This window comes from Tupaia chinensis, unplaced genomic scaffold (assembly GCF_000334495.1).
Source record: "Tupaia chinensis unplaced genomic scaffold, TupChi_1.0 Scaffold145519_1, whole genome shotgun sequence".
Classification (NCBI taxonomy): Eukaryota; Metazoa; Chordata; class Mammalia; order Scandentia; family Tupaiidae; genus Tupaia; species Tupaia belangeri.
This window is the reverse complement of record NW_006205376.1, coordinates 519107-538949: the sequence shown is the minus strand read 5'-3', so window position 1 is coordinate 538949 and position 19843 is coordinate 519107. Positions and strand designations below refer to the sequence as shown.

Sequence of the window (19843 nt, the reverse complement as noted above, 5' to 3'; positions counted from 1 at the left end):
AGCTTTATATGTACTGTGTAAATATTTGTTGAGAGTAAGAGAAGGCAAAGGAAGAACAAGGAAGAAAAAGATCGGTACAAAAGTCATTTTGTCTCATTTTCTCATTTCCCTTTCTGTCTCTACACTTTCCCCTCTATTAAGTATTTTTTTTCCTTTTTCTCTTTCTCTCTCTCTTTTTTTTTTTTTTTTTTTTTTTTAGAGTTTTCTATTGGTCATGCATGCTTACTGGAGAGATAAAGAGACAGAGAAAGGGAAAGTGAGAAATCACTCCTCAGGAGGATGGACACACTGCAATCCCTTCTCCATTCTCCTCTTGGGATGTTTAAGCCACCTGGTCCAGGACTTGAGCCATGGAGTTAGCTATGTGGGATTCAATACCGTAACCTCATGCTACCTGCTGACCCTCTACTAATCACCTCAACTACAATGCAGTTTTACTCTCAGCTGTTTAAACTTCTTTTTTTTTTTTTTTAGGCTTTTGCCGTAGGGCACATACACTCTCCAAAGAGAGAGAGGCAGAGACAGTAAGAGGAAAACTGAGAAATTATCGAGTGGCTGGATGGCCACATCTTAATCTCTTCTCTTCCATTCTCTTGGAATTTTTGGGCATGCATACATGGCAAGATTTTTAAGCCACTAGATCCAAGACTCAAACAGCTGTTGATCATGTGGGAGTCCAGTGCCTTAACCACATACCACCTGCTGGCTTCTCAACTTCCCTTTCCTAAAAGGGCCAATGATATGATATGAATACTGATACGTTCATTCCTCTTATTCCTGGATGCCTAAGTTTGGGACTGCAATTGCGTTATCTTTCAAATCATCATCATCCCAAGATACAAGTTAGATGTTCTGTTCTAGAAGATAGAATAGGCTTGATATCTTCTCCCAAATTAACAGCAAATACCACAACATGAATGCCTAAATTCTACTTACCATTCTTTATGCCTAAGCAAATAGGTTACAACTGCTGTGTAGCCTTTTATATTTAAGTGGTGCCTTTTACTACTGATTCACTCTCCTTTTTTTGGGGGGGTTATAATATAATACTACTTTATTTTGTTGCTCAAATAATTCCAGCTTTGGTCACTAGTAGCTCCTTCAGTTGGTTCCTGCTTCTGTGACATACCCTCAATCATTGTTTTGTTGTTTTTCTTTTCTTTTTTTTTGTAGTGCAAGATGCTCTGGGCTCATCTTGTATGTTTCTTGCCCCAGTCCTAGAATCAGTAATGTTTTCCAAAGAGTCCTGGTTCCTTTATTGAAAACCAAGATTGGGGCTTCCATTCTAGTTTTTTTCTGGCCACATAACTGCTAACAAAGGTGTATCACTCTGGCTGGCTGTACTGATGTGAACTGAGAGCATTATCAGAAGAGGTCAGCTCTAGAGAATAACGATCCCTTAAATTACTTTTTCTTTAGGTAAGTCTAGGCAGAAAAAAATGCAAAGAATTTTCATTATAAATTAAGTAGGTCAAACCACCCAGCTTGTTGTATTGTAAACCAATCCAACATAGTTACAACCCAACTGCAGAAAGATCCTTAGAATAACAGTGTCATCTGTCGGGGGTCATCGGGGAGGATACTGATCGTATCTTCAGCTTTGCCACATAATAGACACAGCATGGTATATTCCTGAAATTCATCCATGGTACTGGACGTATACTCATGCCTGGCTATTACATGATGACAGTTCTTACACAGATGATCGTAGGTTATTATTTCTTCCCCGTCTTCTTTCAAGGATTGGTTTGTGATCAGCATAAAATCTTGCTTATTACACACTGCACAGCCTGTGAAGTTCAGCAAGAAGGATCCATTCTCCAAGCAGGTGTTACCCCGGTTGGGATATTCCTTCTCCACACAGTCCCCACACATCGTGACGAGGTGAGCAGGGGACATCCTCCAGCGCTCCCCTCTACTCACTTTCTTAAAACGTTCTCTGTGATTTGCGTTTTCTCATCATTAAATTTGTTTTCAGTTGGGAAGTTTGAATTTCCAAGTGTAAATCTTGTTAACAAACAAGATCCTAGAATGAAAAGTCTCTCTAAGAGGCCATCGTGGAGGTAGATCAGTATAGCAGGTCTAGTTGCTCAGTCCTCACATCTCCAAGGCAATGTGGAACCATGACTGACCCTTGAGTGACCTTCAGAAACGTGCTCCTCAGAACATTCTTTATGTCACTAACAGATAATTTCGTTGTGCACTCAGAGCAACGTACAATGTCATACCAGCTTGTCAGCATGTTCTGAACAAACATTCTGATCGATGACGTACCCTGGGTTTCATTGTTAGCATAGAGGCATATCCTGGTCACCACTAGCCATAGCAACCCAGACCAAACTTTTTGTTGCAAGTGGTAAAGCAAATACGCCCATGTGATCAGTCTTCCATAAAAGCCTCAGACTCTGAAACCTGAATGGGCTTCCCTGTGCAGACATTTCGCATGACCCTGCAGTTCTCTACAGAGAAGGCAGATCCTATGTGGCTTCAGATGACGAAGGACTCAGAATACATGTTGGACTTCTCAGGATGCCACCTGATGCATGACTTATTCCAGAGCTTTTCCTCTGGATTGTTTAGTTAACTTTTTCTTTTTTGGAGATTTTTGCTATAGGGCATGTGCACTCACCAGAAAGACAGAGAGAGACAAAGAGACAGAAATCACCCCCAGGGGGAATGGCCACACCCAGTCCCTTCTCCTCCATTCTCCTCTCAGGATCTTAGGCACGCACGCACATGCACCTGCTGTGAGTTTAAGCCACTGGGTCCAGGACTGGAACCACAGTAGACCTCATGGGAGTCCAGCAACATAACCATTACACCGATTGCCCATGTGATCAGTCTTCCATAAAAGCCTCAGACTCTGAAACCTGAATGGGCTTCCCTGTGCAGACATTTCGCATGACCCTGCAGTTCTCTACAGAGAAGGCAGATCCTATGTGGCTTCAGATGACGAAGGACTCAGAATACATGTTGGACTTCTCAGGATGCCACCTGATGCATGACTTATTCCAGAGCTTTTCCTCTGGATTGTTTAGTTAACTTTTTCTTTTTTTGGAGATTTTTGCTATAGGGCATGTGCACTCACCAGAAAGACAGAGAGAGACAAAGAGACAGAAATCACCCCCAGGGGGAATGGCCACACCCAGTCCCTTCTCCTCCATTCTCCTCTCAGGATCTTAGGCACGCACGCACATGCACCTGCTGTGAGTTTAAGCCACTGGGTCCAGGACTGGAACCACAGTAGACCTCATGGGAGTCCAGCAACATAGCCATTACACCGATTGCTGGTCCCTGTTTAGTAAACTTGAACTGTGAGTTTAACCTGCTATTTAGTCTTGTGAGTCCTTCTGGCAAATCACCAAACCTAGGGTAAGATCTGAAAACACAACCAATCCTATTCCAACCTGCACACACGTTGCCTATATAATGTCTCTGCCAATGGGTCATTCTATCTCTATTGAAATACATTCAACGATGGTGAACTCACTACTTCTTGGAAGCACATGAATTTAGAAATCATTAGGTTTTTAAAAAAGAATTATTTATTTAGGGGCCGGCAGGTTGCAGAGTGGTTAAGGTACTAGACTTCCAAATGGCCAACCAAGGTTCAAGTTCTGGACCTGGTGGCTTGAATCTCACAACAGGCATGCATGTGTGTGTGCCCAAAATCCTGAGAGGAAAAGAGAGGAGAAGGGACTGTGGTCTGGCCATAAGGGACTGTGGTCTGGCCGTTCCCCCGGGGGAGCGATTTCTCACTTTCTCTCTCTGTTCCTCCAGTGAGTATATACACCCTATAGCAAAAATCTTTTGTTTCCTTAAAAAAAGAATTATTTGATTTTTTGTTATTATTTTTTAAAATTTGCTATAGGATCAGGACCAGCAGTTGGCATAATGGCTATGTTGCTGGACTCCAATGTAGTCGATCATGGGTCGAGTCCCAGACCTGGTGGCTTAAACTCATGCCAGGCACACATGCATGTATGCCCAAGATCCCAAGAGGAGAATAGAGGAGAAGGGATTATGGCATGGCCATCTTCCCTGGAGGGTGATTTCTTGCTTTCTTGTGTGTGTGTATATATATATATGTATATATATATTTATATATATATACACACACATATTTGCTATAGGGCACATGTGCTCACCAGAAGGAAAAGGGTAGTGAAAAAGCAAGCTGCCAGATCTGGAACTTAAACTGCACTCAGCCATGTGGGAGTCCAGTGCCTCAATCATCATGCCACCTGCTGGCCCCCAAATCATTAGATTTTAACAATGATAAGATGCAATATTCCTAACTGTCGACTAAAAACTGAATGATTAATTTCAGTGGTAAGATAGGGCACTATTCTTTTTTAAAATTTAGAACAACTTCAAGTTGGCAGTTATGATTTTTCTTCAGGGATTATATCTGCAAACATGAAAGGGAAAAAAATCTGCCTTAAATGGCAACCCTGTAAAGACAAATAATAACAAAAGTCGACTGAGGATAGGGAGAAATATTAGGTCATTGGGAAAGTTATGATGTATTTTTCTATGTTCTTCTATGTAATAGAAAAATGATCCAATAGAAACCCTTGCACAAGGCTGATAGGAATATAATAGTGCAACCATTGTGGAAAATAGTTTGGCACTTTCTTAATGTTTAACATAATTCAGCAATTCCTCCTAAGAGATACACGCCCAAGAGAAATGAATGCCTACATCTACACAAAATCATTCAGAGATGTTGACAGTAGCATTATTCATTGCCAAAAAGTAGAACAACCCAAATATCCATCGACTAATGAATCACTAAATAAAGTGTGGTATTATTCATATAATGAAATATTATTAAGCAATTAAAGGAAATGAGTTTCTGATATCTGATAAAACATGAATGTACCTTGAAAACTTGCTAGGTAAAAGAAGCTACCCACAAAGGGGGTATGGTTCCATTGATCTGAAACCGCCAGAGTAAACAAGTCCATGACGTGGAAAGCAGACTGGTAGTTGCTTAGGGCTGTAAGATTTGAGGGGAAAAGGAAGAAACTGCTAATGGATACTGGATTTCTTTGGGGAGTGATGAAAATGGTCTAAAGTTCATTGTGAAAGCTGTCAAATTGTAAGCTTTTTGTGTAAATTCTATGGTATATGAATTATAGCCCAATAAAGATGTTTTCTAGTTACTTAATTTTTTAGAGAGATTTTTGCCATAGGACATGTGTGCTTGCCAGAGAGACAGAGAGATAGAGAGACAGAAAGCAAGAAATCACCCCCCAGGGGGATGGCCATGCCACAATCCATTCTCCTCCATCCTCCTCTTAGGATCTTGGACATGCACACGCACGCACCTGGCATGAATTTTAAGATGCCAGGTCTGAGACTCAAACCACATTTGACTACATGGGAGTCCAACAACATAACCATTATGCCATCTGCTGGTCCCAAGATGCTTATTTTTAAAAAGTCAACCATTGGGGAGCCAGCAGGTGCCATGGTGGTTAAAGGCGCAGGACTCCTATGTAGCCAACCATGGTCTGAGTGCCAGACCTGGAAGCTTACTTTCTCCCTTTCTCTCTCTCTCTCTCACTCTAGCCCTCTCTGGTCAAATTAAAATAAGTAAATAAAGTTAAATAAAATCATTTTTTAAAAACTCAACCATTGGACCCTTCAATTAATTACTTCTAGACTAATAAAAACATGTTATCATTATACTTTATTATATATTATAAATAGTTTATAAGCATGAATTACTCTTATAATAAGATTTTTTAAATTATATGCTTCTGGAATTCCTTCCTAGTTGTTTCTTTTTCTTTATTATTTGCTGTTATCATTATTATTATTATTATTTCACCAGAGAAAAACAGAGAGTGAGAAAGGGAAGGTGAGAAAGCAAGCTGCCAGGTCTGGGACTCAGATCACAGTTGGCCATGTAGGAGTCCAGCAGCTTAACCACCATGCCACTTACTGGCCCTTCCTTGCTAGTTTTAACTATTACAGATGAGACTTAATTAGGGTCAAGTGTTGGCACAAGTGTAACAACTGAACGGGCTTCAGAAAGGTCTTGGGTTCGTGTCCTAAGGCTTCTGTGAGCACACCAGGCTCCCATGTGTGCCTGTGATCCAAGCCAGCTGAGGCTAGGGTGAGTCACAGAGTAAAGATTCTGTTGGGGATGTCCCCTCCTCCTTCATGGAAGAAATAAATACACTTTAAAAATAAATACTTATGGGGCCAGCAGTTGGTATAATGGCTATGTCACTGGACTCCCATGTAGTCGACTGCAGTTCAAGTCCCAGACCCAGTGGCTTAAACTCATGCCAGGCATGTGCGCATGCTTGCCCAAGATTCCAAGAAGAGAATGAAGGAGGAGGCATTGCAGCATGGCCATCCTCCCTGGAGGGTGATTTCTCGCTTTCTGTCTCTCTGTCTCTCTGGCGAGCACATGCGCCCTGTAGCAAAAACAAACCAGCTACAGTGGTATAGCAGTAATGTGACACTCTGTAATACTGAGGCTACATGGGAAGGTCCCAGGTTTGTTTTGGGAGCTCTCCTGTATACACTGGGTGAGTGTGCATGCATGCTTGTGATTTATTACTATTATTATTATCTTTTTTTTTTTTAGAGAGAGAGATTTTTGCCATAGGATGCATGCACTTGCCAGAAAGAGACAAAGAGACAGAAAACAAGAAATCACCCCCAAGGGGGTATGACTTCACTGCAATCTCTTCTCCTTCACTCCCTTCACAGCCAGGTGAGAGTCCAGTGCCTTAACCACCACGCCATCTGCTGGCCCCTATGCTTATGATCTTAACTGGCTGAGGCTTGGGGTGGATCTCTTCATGAAAACCCTGCTGGGAGTGCCTGTCTTTCTTGCTCACTGTCTCTTTTATTTTTAAGTTTTTGTCAAAGGGCATATACGCTCACCAGAGAGGAGACAGACAGAGAGATACAGAGAGAGGGAAAGCGAGAAATCACCTCCCCAGGGCGGGATGGGTATGCCACAATCCCTTCTCCACTCTCCTCTTGGGATTTTGGGCACGCATGCATGCTTGTCCAGCATGAGTTTCAAGCCACTGGATCTGAGACTTGAACTGTGGTCGGTCATGTGGGAATCCAGCCACATAAACCACCATGCCACCTGCTGGCCCTCTTTCTTTTATAAGAGATAAATAGGTGAACTTGAAAAAATAGGTAAGATTTACAGACTCTGTTATAGTAAGACTAGCAAAGTCACAGACTTCCCTCCCACTGCCTGTCCCTATGATGTACAAGAGATGAGAAACAGAGGATGGTCTGATTTGTAAAGCAATCTTATAAGAATTTATACTATTTTAACATGAGGAGATGTCAATTGCAACTTTTTTCTTTTTTTTAGGTTTTTGCCATAGGATGCCCTGTGCTCAGTGGAGAGCAATAGACAAAGAGAGACAGTGAGAAGGAAAGTGAGAAATCACCCTTCAGGGGGTATGGCCACACCACAATCCGTTCTTCTCATTCTCCTCTTGGGATATTGGATAAGCCCAGTGTGGTTTTCAAGCAACTGGGTCCAGGACTGGAACCATAGTTGGCCATGTGGGAATCCAGCCACCTTAACCACCACACCACCTGCTGGTCCCAATTGCAACAGGGCAACAAATTGTCAAGCAAAAGAACTAACCAGAGTTCATGCTTCATATCTGCTTATTTCTAGGGGCACCTGGAATCACAGTACCAACCCTTGGCCAAACTCAGGGAGTTAATAGTCACTAGCTATGAGATTGTTTTGTGCTCCTGAGGCAGGAGGTATTAGTCTGTCAGCATGACATACATAAATATCAAAGTTTATCATGAGCATCTGCCTCCAGGGTTAAGGTCTGCATCATGGGTGCAGAGGAAGAATGTAACCAGATCCTAAAAGGACTCTGGGTCCTGAGATTTAAGCAGGCTTACTTGGGCAGAGACACCTCATACATGTTCCTGCTGTTCACAGCCAGACAGAAGCATTTTAGTATGACAACAGGGAGGGAGGACCTGGAAGTCTGCACCTAATCTTTCTGGTCTTCTCTAGGCATATTTTTTTTTCCCCTACTGATCATGCTGTAATAAATTTTAGCCACGAGTAAAACCTGTTACTGATAAAAATGATACTTAGCAAATCAAAATAGTAAATTCTCTGGACCCTTAAAGTATAAGAATTTCTCTGAAGTTTATTTTCAAGGACAAAACAACTTAGTTTCTAAGTCTCAGTTATTTTTAAGACTCTTATCTGCCCAAAGAAATAGATTTATAATGTAAAGAAGCATTTAAAATAAATGGCAGATAAATAAAATAGGAAGACTAATGCTATCTTCTTGTGCTTTGCATATAAAAATAAACCTGTTCTGGGGGCCAGCAGGTGGTGTGGTGGTTAAGACACTGGACTCCCACAGTTGACCACAGTTCGAGTCCTGGATCTGATGGTTGACTTTCTCATTTTCCCTCTCTCCATCTCTCTTTTTGGTGAGCACATGTGCCCTATAGCAGAACTTAAAATAATAATAATAAAATAATAATTTAAAAAATGAAAATAGCCAAATAAACCTGTTCTAAAGATATAATAATCTCTCTTTAAGTATACCATGTCTGTATCTGGAACTTTATTACAGAGGAATGCTTCTTGACTCTGCTGGAATAAAGCATCACAAAAACTGGTGAAATAATGATCTAATCTGAGCTAGAAAATTGTTTCATTGATCAAGAGTGAGAAAGATGGTTTTTCTTCGAGTTCAAGGTCTTGTCTCTTATTATCTTCAGGACTTCTATCTATGTGCTATTGAGGTTATGTGCTTTGTGACCAGGTCAGCTCATTTACTCCAACAATGCTGATCCTGGGATGAAAATTTTTCTTGCAAAATCTATTTCCAATAATCCAAGGTATATCTGAGAACTCAGCCTTCTAAATATAATAGAAAAGCAAAAAGAGGGTTTTTTGTTGTTGTTTTTTTCCTGATGGAGGGCACACGTACTTGCCAGAGAGAATCAGAAAAACATAGAGACAGAGGGGGAGAAAACACCTCCCAATGGGCATGAGCATGATGCAATCTCCCCTCTATTTCTCCATCCTGTCAAGATTTGGAGCACATAGGTACACGTGCTCACCATGTTGTTCAAGCTACAACGGCTGGAATTTGAACCGTTCCATTGGCCATGTGGGATCTGGTCCCTTTAGCTACTAGGTCATGAAAACCTGCCCAAGAAGAGAATTTTTAAATGATAAATTTGACTACTAAACAATAATTATGCATGACATAAGTCACACTTAAGAAAGTCAGAAGACAAATGACAACCATTTGTAAACTAAAGAATAGCCATAAATACCTAAGATCTTTGAGGTCATTAGAATCTAACATCAGGGAAAAAGGACTAGAATGTTATTGAACTCAATATATCCAATAAACCTAAAATATTGATTTTATAATCGAACAGATTTTGCAATAAAAACAAAGGTCAGAGGAGCTAAGTAAAGAAAAAATAAGGCAGTATTTTGACACTGATTACCCAGCCCTGTTAAGAGGCCAGAAACACTGACTACAGTAGACACAAATTCTTTGGTTGTGTAGAAAAAGGATGGCTTATTTGTGGGGTATCACTTGTGTGGCCCCAATTTTCTTACACAGAGAGTGTTATTCACACACCTGGTATTTGGTACTGGTATAACTTGGTTCACAGCTTCATCTTCCAGGAGATTTTGCAGAGCCTCTTCACCTAGTTGTCTCAGGGCAGCATCTTAAGAGAGCAGGTGATGGCTGTGGTGCTGGACTTCTACATGACTGACCATGGTTCGAATCTCACACTTGGCAGCTTGCTTTCTCTTTCTCTCTCTAGTCAGGTTAGATAATGATGATAATATATAAAATTAAATGAATAATTCTTTTAAAAATATTTAAAAAGAACAAGAGCAGAGGCCACAAGACCTTTTGACATTGAAATTCAGAAGTCATAGGAAGGATCTTCAAAAAGTTTATGGAAAAATGAGTATTAAAAATAAAAAAAACACTATGCAAGGCCAGCAGGTGGCACAGTGGTTAAGATACTGGACTATTACATGGCCAGCCACGGTTCGAGTCATGGACTTGGTGGTCTGCTTTCTCACTTTCCCTTTCTCTCTCTCTGTGCCTCTCTTGTCAAATTAAAAATAATAATAACGAGTAAAAAATAATTCTAAAAAAAATAAAAACAAAACAAAACCTATGCATCGATTTCAAATTTTCTGTACAAAGATGAACTTATACTTTAATTTCATTTTTTTCATGAACTTTTTTGGAAATCCCCTAATATAACATCACTTCTGCATTTTTATTGGTGAAAGCAAGGTATAGGTAAGTAGATTTCACTCGTTTTTAGAAGGAGATACAAATTATCTGTAATTATACTTAATCTTCCACAATTTACTATTTTTTCTTAATAGAGATTTTTGCTTTAGAGTGCATGCTCTCGCCAGAGAGACAGAGTGTGAGACAGAGATACACGCGTATGTGTGTGTGCCCCAAATCCCGAAAGGAGAATGGAGAAGGGATTGCAGTGTGGTCATTCTCCCTGGAGAGTGATTTCTCACATTTTCTCTCTCTGTCTCTGTCTCTCTCTCTCTATGGTCAACATATACACCCTATGGTTAATTTTTTTTATGTGCAATTTAATTTTAGTGCAAAAAATTGTAAATCTATGCATTTTTTTCCATAATACACATTTTCCACAATTTTTTTTTTTTGAAGATTTCTCATATATGATGGCAGGGAAATTTCCAGAGTAAATACCATATGCTAAGGTTCTGGGGAGAAAGTTACATGGCACTTTTAAAGTATACAAACAAAGCCAATGTGACTAGAGGGCGAAGAGTCTTTCACAAATGCTTGTTAATTCTTTAGTTTGTGCCAGGCATTGTTCTGGCTAAAAGAAATACACCAGTGAGCAAGACTGACAATGTGCTGCACTGGCGGGGCTGACACTGGGATGAGGCGGATGTCAGAGGAGGAAAAGAAGAAACACAGGAACAAATAATTACATATTTAATGCATTATCGTATTAGTATATTTGTATGCATAAATTAATGTGATGATAAATTACAGTAAGTGCCAAGAAGAAAATAATTTCTTCTGTGATACAGATTACCAAATGATATGGTTGGAGAAAGCCTTTTGAGGAAGTGACATTTGACCTAAAACTTGATCATTGAGAAAAGGCCAAACACATGAAAGTGAAGAATGTCAAAAGCTGTGGATTGGAGCCAGCAGGTGGCATGGTGGACTCCCACATGACCAACTGCAGTAGGGGTCTTGGACTTGATGTCTTGCTTTCTCAGTTTCCCTCTCTCTCTCTCCCTCTCTGTGTGTCTCTCTGTCTCTCTTTGGTGAGTATGCATGCCCTATAGCAAATTAAATTAATAATAAATTAATTACATTAAATAAATAATTATTTAAAAAAAAACAAAAAGCTGTGGAACTAGATCAATTCTGCAGCACAGCAGCAATAAACTGTGCAGGAAAAGTGAGACTCCACATGGTTACTGTGGTTCGATTCCCCAGCTGGTCAGCCCAAAAGACTAGGGCATGAGCCTAAGTGCCCAAGAACTGATGGAAGACTGGAGAAAGGGGATCAGCATGACCAGATCTAGTGCAGTGTGCTCATCTCTGTCTTTCCCTGTCTATCTCTCTCTCACATGCACACATGCAGTCTACCATGAATAAAGAAGGGGGAAAAATCCCTGTGAAACAACAAAAGCCGATGCCCTCAGAAAGTAAAGAACCAATCACCAAGAAGGAACCTGGGTGGAGCAAAGGGGAGAAATAAGACTGGAGAGGCAGGCAAAGTCCAGATCATACCACCTTAGAGCCCTTGGTGAGAAAGTTGGAATTTATTTGAAATGCACTGAAAATCCATTGCCAGATTTTATTGAAGGGAATAGCATTACATTTTGAAAAGATTCTTCTGGGTGCAGTGTGATGAATGCAATCAAGAAAAATAAAATTGAAAACAGAAAGACTTCAAAAGACTCACTTAGGTGAGAGACCATGAGGTAGTTAAAATGAGGCTAGCAAGAGTATAGATGGAGAAAAACAAACAGAATAGAAACACATTTGAAGGTTAGAATTGGTGGGATTTGGTGACCAAAGAGATGAGTGTTAAAGGACAAAGATGGGCCTTACCTCCTAACAGGAGGAATTTGGTGACTGTTCACTGGGATATCCAAATGGAAATGTTAAGTGTGTGGTTGAACATAGAAGCTCAAAAGAGATTTTATCAACTGGGGAAATATTTGTCCAGAGATGGTAACTGAAGCCATGGGAGCAGGAAATAGTGCCCAGGAAGAAAACAGAAAACAGGGAGAGAAACCAGCGTAACTGTCATCCTTGAAACGAGAACATTCAAAGACTGGTGGGAGGAAATAAACTGGTAAAGGAGACTCAGAAGAAGAAAGTACAGATGCAGGCAGAAAACCAGAAGAATGGGCTGCCATACAATGCAGAGAGAAAGCAAAGAGGAGGTATGAGAAGCAGCCACCAGATTCAAGGCAAAGAGGTCAACGACTTCAGAAAGAATTATTTTGAGCAAGAGGCAAGTCAGATTGCAGTGGCAGAGGCATAAGTACAAGGTGACAGGGAGTATGACGACTTTGGGAAATTAGATATAAAAGGGAGAGACTGCCACAGCACAATCTCTTAATAAATAATCACTTTTGTCACTACTATTTTACTGTTATTGAATAGACTGCGTAGGTACTTACAAATTTTCATTAAGTATCAAACTTACAAGCAGTCGACATTAATTTTTTTTTTCTTTTTTTTGAGAGGTTTTTGCTATAGGGCACATGCACTCACCAGAAAGACAGACAGAGAGAGAGAGAGAAAGAGAAAGTGAGAAATCACCCTCCAGAGAAGATGGCCACGCCACAATCCCTTCTCCTCCATTCTCCTCTCAGGATTTTGAGCACATATGCACATGCGCCCAGCATGAGATTCAAACCACCAAATTTAGAACTTGAACCTATGTGGGAGTTCAACACCTTAACCACTATGCCACCTGCCGGCCCCACCTCAATTTTATTTGAAGTACCCTCATGACTAAAAAGTTCGCTTCTCCATTCTTTCTGTACCTGGACTGGTCAGGTGACAGTTTTGAGCAATACAATGAAGGTAGCAAACTCTGAGGATACTGTCTCTTTCTGAATAAAAAGACAAAGCTTTTTTTGCCCTCTCCTCCCTTTACTTATATTTTTCCTTCTGCTGGGAGCATAAATCTTCTGTAGGTACAACCACTATCTTGAACCTATAAAGAGGCAGAAAACTAAGACCTATTTACTGAAATAGGAGAAGTCAACATAAATCACATATTAAAATATGGGACCAGAGCTGGCAGATGGCATGGTGGTTGAGGGTGTTGGAATCCTACATAGCCAACCATGGTTCAAGTCCCAGACCTGACAGCTTGATTTCTCACTTTCCTTCTCTCTCTCTCTCTCTCACTCACCTTTGTCCCTCCCTGGTCAAATTAAAATAAATAAATAATGTTAAATAAAATAATTTTTTAAAAAAATAATAAAATAAAATATATGATACTAGTAGATAGCATAATGGTTATGTCACTGGGCTCCCATGTAGTGGACCGGGGTTTGAGTCCTAGACCTAGTGGCTTAAAACTCATGCTGGGCACATGTGCATGCATGCCCCAAATCCTGAGAATGGAGGAAAAGGGACTATGAGGTGGCCATCACCCCTGCGTGGTGATTTCTTGCTTTCTGCTTCTCTGTCTCTCCAGGGAGCACATAAGCCTTATAGCAAAAATCTCTTTAAAAAGATAATAAAAATAAGGGAACCAGCAGTTAGCATAATGGCTATGTCGCTGGATTCCCACGTAGTCGACCGCGGTTCGTGTCCCGGACCCGGTGGCTTAAAACTCACGCCGGGCGCGTGTGCGTGCGTGCCCAAGATCCCGAGAGGAGAATGGAGGAGAAGGGATTGTGGCATGGCCATCACCCCTGCGTGGTGATTTCTCGCTTTCTGTCTCTATGTCTCTCTCTGTCTGTCTGGTGAGTGCACGCGCCCTATAGTGAAAACCTCTCAAAAAAAAAAAAAAAGATAATAAAAATATACAATGTGTTGCTTTTTGCCAAGACAGCATTGAAAGCAAAGAAGGAAGCTCCTGCCCCTCCCAAAGTCCAAGCCAAAGCAAAGGCTTTGAAGACCAAGAAGGCAGTGCTGAAAAACGTCCACGGCCACAAAAAAAGATCCACACACCACCGAATTCCCAAAGCCTAAGCCACCGTGGCTCCAGAGGCAGCCCAAATACCCTCGGAAGAAGGGTATTTCTCCTCCCAGAAGAAACAAGCTTGACCACTAGGCCCTCATCAAGTTCCCCCTGACCACCCAGGCTGCCATGAAGAAGATGGAAGACAACAACACACTTGTGCTCACGGCGGATGTCAAGGCCAACAAGCACCAGATCACACGGGCTGCGAAGAAGCTCTGTCATATTGACATGGCCAAGGTCAGCACCCTGATCAGGCCTGACAGAGAGAAGAGGCAGATGTACAACTGCTCCTGATTATGATGCTTTGGATGCTGCCAACAAAACTGGATCATTTACACTGAGTCCAACTGGCTCATTCTAAATACACGCTTTTTCACCATAAAAAAAAAAAATGTTGGGACCAGCAGATGATGTAATGGTTTCATCATTGGATTTCCATGCAGTTGACCATGGTTCGAGTCCCAGACCCGGTGGCTTAAATTCATGCCAGGTGTGTGTGTGTGTCTGTGCAAAAGCTCCCAGAGAGGAGAATGAAAGAGAAGGGATTGCAGCATGGCCATCCCCCCTGGGGGGTGATTTCTTGCTTTCTGTCTCTCTGTCTCTCTCAGTCTGTGAGCACACACACCCTATAGCAAAAACCTCTCCAAAACCAAAACAAAGAAACAAAAAACAAAAACAATATGTTGATTGTCTTCCTGAATCTAGGTCTCAGTGTATAATTATTATATAAACCTACTGGGTCATCAGAAAAGTCATGATGCATTTTGCATAGAAAAAACACATCATGACTTTTCCAATAACCCAATACTTTCATTTATATGGTATTTTATAAACTACAAGTGTGCTTTCACCAACCTTCATTTTTTTTCTTTCACTTTATTTTTACAATACTGCCCCTGCCATGTGGTAGGTATTGGTACTCAGGGAAAAAAATCTCCTGTCATACTGAAAGCACATAATTTGTTTATGGCTAATTTTGACTTAGTTTGCTTTTCTTCTTTTTTGAAGAATTATTTTATTTAACTATTTTTTTATTTTAATTTGACCAGAGAAAGACAGAGACAGAGAGAGAGAAAGCAAGCCACCAGGTCCAGGACTCGAACAGCAGTTGACCATGTGGGAGTCCAGTACCCTTAACCACTATACCGCCTGCTGGGCCCTAGTTTGCTTTTCTTCTAACAACCAGCTGGGATGAGCTACCTAAATGTATGACATTTTAAAATTAGGGATTATGGTACAAAAGTAATCTTGTAATCAAGAATACTTTGGGAAGAGACCCCATAACCCAAAATAGAAGCAATAAGCTAGAGTCCCATAAAAGCACCAAACATCAATGAAAAGTTGCACTAAATGGGAGGCAAGGGTGAAGAAAGGATGTCTCTGTGTTACTAAAGACCAATTTTATTCATTCTTAAATTTGGCATTGTAGTCTGTGGTGAAATAGATTTTTCCTATAGGCCTCAGTGTTCCTCTAAAAGCCCAGCCTCCTGAGCCACAGGTATTGATTCTGAAGATGCAAATATTTGTTATTCCCCAGGAACATTTGCTCCTTACAGCCTTGATTATGGCGCCATTTGCTTTCACTTAAAAGAAAATAAAACTTCTTTGATCTTATTTGGTGCCGAAGACTTACCTTCCAGGATTGGGAACTTGCCCTCCTCCCTCAGGAGACCTCTGAGAGGATTCTGAGAAGATTGCCCTCAGTGTTTATTGTCAAAGGGGGAGGCAACTCTCAAAGAGGTTTTATCTCCTCAGTAGAGACAGATACTTAGATCCCAGAAGATAAGAAACCCAGATCCTTTCCTTCTGTTTTTTTTTTTAAGAGAGTTATTTTATTTAACTTTATTTATTTATTTTAATTTGACCAGAGAGGGACAAAGTGAGAGAGATTGTGAGAGAGAGAGAGAGAGAGAGAGTAAGTCACCAGGTCTGGGACTCCAACTGCAGTTGGCCATGTGGAAGTCCAGAGCCCTTAACCACCACTCAACCTGCTGGCCCCACCCCTTCTGTTTTTATGGAAAAATTGTTTACCTTAGGAAGCAAAGATTTGAGAAGAGAAGAATGACCGTTTTTCACCTGTATAAAGTCCCAAATCTGTATTTCAGAGTGCCTCTCCTATGGCACAGCCTCACCATATACACAGAATTATCCACCTGACTTCCCTGTGTGGCCTGCAGAGTGACGGACGAAAGGCAAAATGCAGAAATGTTATCAGGCCGGCGCTGTTATTGCTCCCAGTAAATTCAACTCTGATCTCTGGCGCAGAGACCTGGTGTTTTGGTGATATCTGTCTGTTTATCTATATGTCCACGGCTATGCTAATAGAGTCACGTCTCAGACCCGTCTGTTTCTGACTTGACATAATCATCCATTAAGAAATTGGTAATTCAGGGAACCAGCAGTTAGTGTAATGGCTATGTCGCTGGACTCCTACGCAGTTGACCGCGGTTCGCGTCCCAGACCCGGTGGCTTAAAACTCACGCCAGGTGTGTGTGCATGCATGCCCAAGATCCTGAGAGGAGAATGGAGGAGAAGGGATTGCAGTGTGACCATCCCCCCTGGGGGATGATTTCTCGCTTTCTGTCTCTCTGTCTCTCTCTGGCAAGTGCACGCACCCTATAGCAAAAACCTCTCCCCCTCCTCCAAAAAAAATTGACATCATGATATAAAATGAAAAAGAAGATATTTTACTTTAGGCTGGGATCATGAACACATTTTCACTTGACTTCTGAGACATCACTGTGTCTTGATTCTCCTTCTACTACTGGCTGCTACATTTTTTTTTTTTTATTTAAATACTCAGTTTATTTCACATCTATACCCCACCATTTCCCTGTCTGACCACCACTACCACTGTGTCCTATCATAACATTCCATACATACTTAAAACCAAGCAAAGGGTGGAGTTCCACCTTTAAAAACTAAACAGGCATTTGGGACAACACATTCTTGGCAATGAACCTGGACAGCATTTATCAAACACAGTGGGGAAAGTTCTCACTCTGCATTATAAAAAGGACAGCCAGATAGCAACTGTTACAGAAATGAAATAAGATGGAAAATTTTAACAAACTGTTTAAACTATTTTCTTAAAGAGACTTCCTCCACTGCCAGAGATCTTGAATAGCTTCCTGGTCAGTCATTCGGAAGCAATTCTTCACAGAACTGATAAACTTGGCTTCCACTTTTGGAACAGAGCCACCTTTTTCTATACTTGCTTGCAGTTTTACCTTAATGTCTTCTACAGAACTAGGTACTTTGGGTGTTTTAGGAGTTTTTTTCTTGTTTTTTGAATGATTCTTGACCTTTTGATCTTTTTATTGATGGTTTTGAGTCTTTTCCATTCTGGTTCAATTTTTGAGCATTTTTGCCAGGAGTACCTTGTATAGATTTCTTCACTGGAGCTTTTACTTCTGTTTCCTCATCTTTAAAATCATCATCGTCATCATCTTCCTCGTCATCATCTTCATCAGCAACAAGTTTTACTTTTTTCTGTGGAAACTTACTACCACCTCCAGGGGCAGATTGCTTTCCAGATGTACTTAAGAATTTCACGTCCTCTTCATCTTCTGACTCTGCATCTTCCTCCGCAGCTACTAAGTCTTTCCACTAATAAGCACAGGCCCTGAACCACATTCAACCTTAAGAACACAGGTGGTGTAATTTCAAAGCCCCCAAGGGAAAACGTTGGTTGTACAGACATTTTCAATGTCTGGATGCTACTTCTCAGTACCCTAATTCTTACACATATCACTCCAAATTTTCTGTTCCAGGATGCCCCAGAATTCATTCTTCTCTAGCTACTCTTGCTCCTAAGTAAACTTAACCAATTGCATGACTTTAAAGATCATCTACAAGCTGGTAAGTCCCCAATTTATATCTCCAGCCTGGGTCTACCCAATGAACTCCTACCTATTCAACATCATCACCTGGATGTCAGATGGGCATATCAAACTATGTAAAAGCAAACTCCTGATTTCTTCCCCAAACCTATTACCTCTAAAGCATTCTTTATCTCAGTGAAGAAAAATTCTTCTTATACGTGTTTAGGGCTAAAGTATTAGAGTCATCTTCTACTTTTCTCTCACACTCTATGTGAAAACCTTCAGCAAATCTCATTGACTTTAAATTCAAAACACAATATATCCATACTATGATCACTCCTTACCATGCTAATCTAAACCATCATCATTCCTTGTCCAGATTATTGCAGTAACTTTCTAACTCATCTCTGTACCTCCCTACACTCATTTTTCTTGTGGTAGTCTGAATGATCCTATGAAAACGCAGGGTAGTTCATGTCACACTTTGGTTCAAAACCTCCAGTGACTTCCTGTCTTTCTCATGGTTTTACCCACACTTAGCATCGGCCTCTATGATTTCATCTGCTATATTGTCTCCTTGGTCCCTCAGATGCAGCCACTCTGGCTTCTGTTCCCCGAGTACAGCATGCTTTTACCTCAGGGCCTTTGAACTTCCTTTTTCCTCTGCTTGGAACACTTTCCGTCACAGTCCATAGGGTTTGCTTCGTCACTTCCTTCAGGTCTCTGTTCAGGTGCCACCTTGATAATGATGCTCTCCCTGACACCTGATGTGAAATGGTAAGTCCCTACCCCCCTAGATCACCTATTCCCCTTATGCCATCATACGTTGTCCATAACTCTTACCACCATTCCTATAATAGCTGTATTATCTATTTATTACAGGTTTTCTGTGTTCCCCAACTGAATGTCAGTTCCTGAGAGTAAAAACTTAATACTATTCATTGTTTTGGCCCTATAACCTAGACGAAAGCTTGGCATATACTATTGAATTGTTGGGAAAGTCATGATGCATTTTTGCATAGAAAAATATGTCATGATTTTCCCAATGACCTAATAGATGTCCCTCAAGTATTTGTTGAAAATATAAATAAATGGAACGCAGATAGCATAATGGTTCTGCTGGACTCCCTTGTAGCTGATTGAGGTTCGAGTTACAGACCCAGTGGCTTAAAAACTAAAGCAGGAACATTTGCGGGTGTGCTCAAAATCCCAAGAGGTGAATGGAGGAGAGGGGATTATGGCATGGCCATCCCCTTTGGGGGGCGATTTCTTGCTTTCTATCTCTCTGTTTCTTTCTGTTTCTCTGGTGAGCCCATATGCACAATAGCAAAAATCTCTCTAAAATAATAAATAAAATATAAATAAATGAATCATAATGGTACGTGGGAAACCCATATCAAATTTATGCAGTTATAAATATTTAAAAGTTATAAAAATAATAACTGCATTTGGTTAAAGCCCTTAAAAAAACATAAAACAAAAAACAAACAAACAGAAAACCAAGGTCATTCAGACACTGGTACTTGAGGACTTTTAGTTCTGTGGGAAAATTTCCTCAGTCAGCACTGGAGAAGAAGGAAAGGGAATAGTTGGCTCTCGGACATGCGATAAGAGAATGAAGACCAAATTGTTCCAGATCTAAGACTAGCAGATCTCAAGCAAGCTGAAAACACACTGGAAGCTGGCCAAGGGGATAAGTGAAGAGCCATAAAACAGGACTCCCCAGGCTTGCCCTGTTTACTTTAGAAGTGGGCTTCCTCCTCAGGTTAATA

General features: G+C 40.8%; 3 pseudogenes; 1 reads left to right on the top strand and 2 right to left on the bottom strand.

The window, feature by feature from the left end:
* Window positions 1–1298: 1298 nt before the first annotated feature.
* Window positions 1299–1907, bottom strand: LOC102486469 (protein Churchill pseudogene; annotated as a pseudogene).
* Window positions 1908–12423: 10516 nt separating this feature from the next.
* Window positions 12424–14608, top strand: LOC106733850 (60S ribosomal protein L23a pseudogene; annotated as a pseudogene).
* A 2728-nt stretch (window positions 14609–17336) lies between these two features.
* Window positions 17337–18037, bottom strand: LOC114006055 (nucleophosmin pseudogene; annotated as a pseudogene).
* Between the last annotated feature and the right edge of the window lie 1806 nt (window positions 18038–19843).